Source organism: Triticum urartu, chromosome 1, assembly GCF_003073215.2.
Source record: "Triticum urartu cultivar G1812 chromosome 1, Tu2.1, whole genome shotgun sequence".
In the NCBI taxonomy this organism is placed as follows: Eukaryota; Viridiplantae; Streptophyta; class Magnoliopsida; order Poales; family Poaceae; genus Triticum; species Triticum urartu.
In genome coordinates, this window is record NC_053022.1 from 16,128,499 (window position 1) to 16,132,993 (window position 4,495).

A 4,495-nucleotide genomic window follows, 5' to 3' on the forward strand; every position below is an offset into this window, starting at 1 on the left:
ACGATGATATGATCATATCATCAAATGATCAAATGATTATATCATCATATCATCAAATGACCAAATGATGATATGATCATATCATCAAACTGTATTATGTAAGTTAACTTGTCTTGTTAATTGCTTGAAACTCAGTGTGTAAATTGGTCCTCTCCTCTCTATGTGTAAATTTGTTGTGCATGTTAAAGCTACAAGTACAGTAGAGAAAGCTACTCCTCTCTCCTGCTGTACATGTTCACAAATTTTGCTTAATTTTGTGTTAAAGCTACAAGTGCAGTAGATAAAGCAAAACAAATACTCTTGGACTTGCTACAAGTACAGTAGAGTACAAATTTATTTTCAGTTAAAAATTTGTTAAAGCTTATCTACTGGTTGAAGAAAGCAAGTTCTCCTGGAGTAATGGAGTAGAGTACAAGTACAAATTCATTTTCAGTAGAGTACAAATTTTCAGTCCAAATTCATTTTCAGTTAAAAATTTGTTAAAGCTTAATTTTGTTTACAGTAGAGTAGAAATTCATTTTTCAGTCCAAATAGGTAGAAGAAAGCAAGTTCTCCTGGAGTAATGGAGTAATCTGAAATGCTACAGTTAATCCAAAATATTCTGAAATGCTACATTTATCCGAAAAATTCTGAAATGCTAGTTAACTGAAAATTTAACTGGTTTTTTCCTTCCATGATTAACTGAAAATTTCCGAAATGCTACTGTAACTGTACCTGCATGTTCATCCATTTGAACCCCTGCATCTTCATCCATTTCAACTCCTGCCCCTGCATCTTCGTCCATTTGAACTCCTGCCAGTGCGTCTTCATTCATTTCATATCCTTCTTCTGCAGGTGGAGTGCAGTTGAGGTCTGGGACCACCATTGTCTACAGGCAAAAGAACTTTGAATGTAAGAGGTTGAACATTACTCTTGGATTTGCTGTAGTTAACTACTGATACTACTCCAATTGACTTGCTACAGTTGACTTGGAGTATGTTTATTTTGAGTACTGAAATTTGCAAAGAAGAACTTGAAACTTGCTAATTTTCAGAATTGTACTCTTGAAACTTGCATTGCATAACCTGGAGTAGCTGCTAATTTCTTCTGCTGTCAATCAAGATAACCTTGAAACTTGCTAAACTTGGAGTACTTGCTAAACCTCAAGTACTGAAACTTGCTAAACCTGGAGTAGCAATTTAGAGTAGGAGTTTTTCTGTTAATCAAGATAAACTGAAACATTTTCCTTTTTCTGTTTCATTTTGAAGGAGTACAAGAAGTTTGAAAGGAGTATTTTGCTTTGGAGTAATACCCACACTGTTTTGAATTTCTGCTGCTCACATTGATACAGTACAAGTTAATTCATATACTGTTGCTTGAATCATTAGCCAAATTTTATAGCAAGTCTGTACAGTGTACAGTGTACAATAATTTCAAAATTATGCCATATTCAGTAGCAAGTCTACACACTGTGCAATAATTTGAACAAATAATGATAGAGTATCACTTGAATCATTAGCAGCAATTATCTCTTGAATTACTCTTGTCTTGAATTATTGGCAAATTACTGTCTCGAATTATTGGGAGCAAATATCTCTCTGAATTACTCTTGTTTATGGTCATCAAATTGTTTACTCAGATGAGCAAGTCCCAGTTTATGATCATCAGATTGTTTATGATCATCAAATTGATGCAGAGCAAGTACTGGGTGAGGAGATGAACCTAGGCGAGCAGCTACTGTGCAGCGGCGAGTACTTCAGCGGCAGCAGCACCTGTGTGTGGGGAGGAACATCCCCTGGGCACGCGCGGACGGCAGCTCACCTCCACCAGCGGGCGGCAGCAGAGCACCAGCTCGCCTCCACCAGCGGGCGGCAGCAGAGCACCAGCTCGCCTACCACCTGGGCGTGCGGGCGTAGGAGAGGAGCCCCTGGGCGTGGGAGAGGAGGAGCGCCTGGGCGGGGGTGGAGGGTGGAGGAGGTGGAGGTGGAGGTGGAGGGCTGGGCCGGGGGCGGAGGTGGAAGACGCTGGTGTAGAAGACGAGCTGATTCAAATTCGAACTGGGGATATAACTGTCCATTTGCCCATTTTCACCTGGTCGGAAGAATCCCCCAGCGACCTATATTACGGAACGGAGGGAGTAGTTTATACTCGCGTGCTCTAGAAGTGGTCTGTCTAGGCGACAAAAACACGGTTGCATACGATACGAGAAGGCCATGGAGATACTGAAAACCGCAGTGCACATCCTTACCCCGCTGGCTGCAGAGTGTGATGGTAAAGGCCTTGATACGGTGATAGTAAAACTCTCATGCTCCAATCCGCTGGTAGTGGACGTGGGGCTGCTGATGGTTGTCAAAGCAATGTAGAGTCAACTCCTAAGAGGAGGCGAAAGGCAAGGAGGCCAACCAATAGTAGGGACAAAAGCCTCCGTACGGTGACCACTCCACAAAGAACATAACAAGCTGGGCATACATTGAGCTGTACATGCGACAAAAAGAACACAAGGAAGTGGTGTATGAAGTCGCAGTCGAGGGAGGGGCCAGGTGAACGATTTGTTTGCGAGTGCGGAAACTTTGAGCACACGGGTTTGTGTTGCTTCCATTCAGTCAAGGTATGTGTAAATGCTGTTTTCGTGCGTGCGGGCATGGCTTGATCGGCCTGGGGATGAAACCTAGTATTTTTTTTTTTGCGAATAATGAAACCTAGTATTCTGACTGGTTGTTTGGTTGTCAGGTTTCGAGAGGCGGTGGAAGGCAGGTAGGCCAACCAGTAACAGATACTGGAGCGCAAAGAAGAGGAAGAGGAGGTTGTTTATACAAAAAAAAGAAAAACAAGCCGACGGTGGAGTTGGGACAAGCAAACGCACCCGGGTTTGCAGCAGTTGCACACAAGCGGGAGAGAAGAGCAAGACTTGCCTGGACAGAGGTGACATTCCAAAGAAGGAGCCTAAATGCACCAACTTTGTTTCATCAAGAAACAAATGCACCAACTGTGGCGTAGGTGGGCACCGTGAAACACCTGTGGTAACACAGAAATCGTCCTTCTTGTGGTGCCTTCCTGTTGACACAGAAGTCCGGCTGGAGGGGACGGTACTGTAGGCAGTTGCTGGTATATATATATATATATATATGTGTGTGTGTGTGTGTGTGTGTGTGTGTGTGTGTGTGTGTGCATTCGGTGTGATTCAAATCATGTGAGCGTCTTAAATAGCTGAGGCGTGTGTTTAATTTCATTACAAACTAGATGATTCCCCGCGCGTTGCGGCGGGACCATATAGCATTGCAATCAGCTCACGTGAAAATATTGTGGATGTGGTGGTACAATGTTTTCTCACCTTCAAGAAATTATGCATAAACTCATGAATTACTAACATGCAATTTAGAAACAAATGTCTTCTCAAATGTCTTGGCGGAGTATTACAAACCTATGCACCTATATATGGAATAAATTTTGAGAACATTCCATTTCTATATGTAAATAGACTTCAAAAGTAACAATGTTATTACAAAGAAAAGGGGTGCAAAATTGTTAATATTGGTATTCAAGTGCGGCATAGAGAAAATGCCAGTCAATAACATCTAGGAGTATATTCTTTATTAACAATGGAAATCAACACGACAAAGAAAAATTTCAGGAGTATATTCTATCTCGACCCATATCCTGCAACCACAGACATACCTGAAAAAAAAAACAGATTGAGAACCCTCTATGTTTGTAACAAAGGTGAAAGCATCAGAACTCTGAAAGGAGCCTCATCAATCGAGAAAAGGTCCAAACCTAAAATTGTCCATGTTTATTAGAATGGCCATGCATGTAAAATAAAGAATGCACAGCCATCCCCGATGAACCACAGACGCAGCGCTCTGTGGCAGAAGTGTAGCGCGCATAGCTAGCCGCCACTGTCGGATCCGCTTCCGCTCACCACCAGCAACTTAAAGAAACTAAATCAACTACCCCTGGAACTATAATCAACCTAGGAAATTTGCAATGGACAACGATTGCAGGCGGACAACGCCATTGTGACTCTACTGACAGAGAGACAGGCAAGTGCATAGGTTCCACAAAACAAACCAGAGAGTCTGACCAGTAGTATTTTATTTTTTGTTTAAATCGCAAACAACTTGACAATTCATTGATGTGTCCGGGACTGGAACAACTCCATGTCAAACAAATAAGCATACATTGACAATCGAGAGAGACGCACCGTACCATAGTGCCGTATTCGGAGGTAGTTGCCCTAGACCGACGCGATGATTGATGAAGCATGGCGCAGCCCCGAGGTGTTAACTGTACTGGTGTGTCGCCCCAGTACCTGTGAACTGCGATCATAGTATACTTGTCTAGTTTCTTGAGACACATCTGTTGACAGTTTGTGGCCGATCCATCCGAGGCCGCTCCTCCTGCTCTGACCACGCGAGGAGGGGTCGGAACAGAACAACTTTGCGAGGGATCAACTCCTGCTAGAACAGGGGCTGCTGCAGCGGATGGCCGTGTCCGATCCATCCGAGGTCGCTCCTCC

General features: G+C 43.1%; 1 long non-coding RNA gene across 1 annotated transcript; it reads left to right on the top strand.

The window, feature by feature from the left end:
- Positions 1–830: 830 nt before the first annotated feature.
- Positions 831–3,102, top strand: LOC125539279. Its single transcript, XR_007296811.1, has 3 exons — positions 831–891; positions 1,676–2,587; positions 2,710–3,102. It is a non-coding gene; the product is annotated as an uncharacterized LOC125539279 (long non-coding RNA).
- Positions 3,103–4,495: the final 1,393 nt, after the last annotated feature.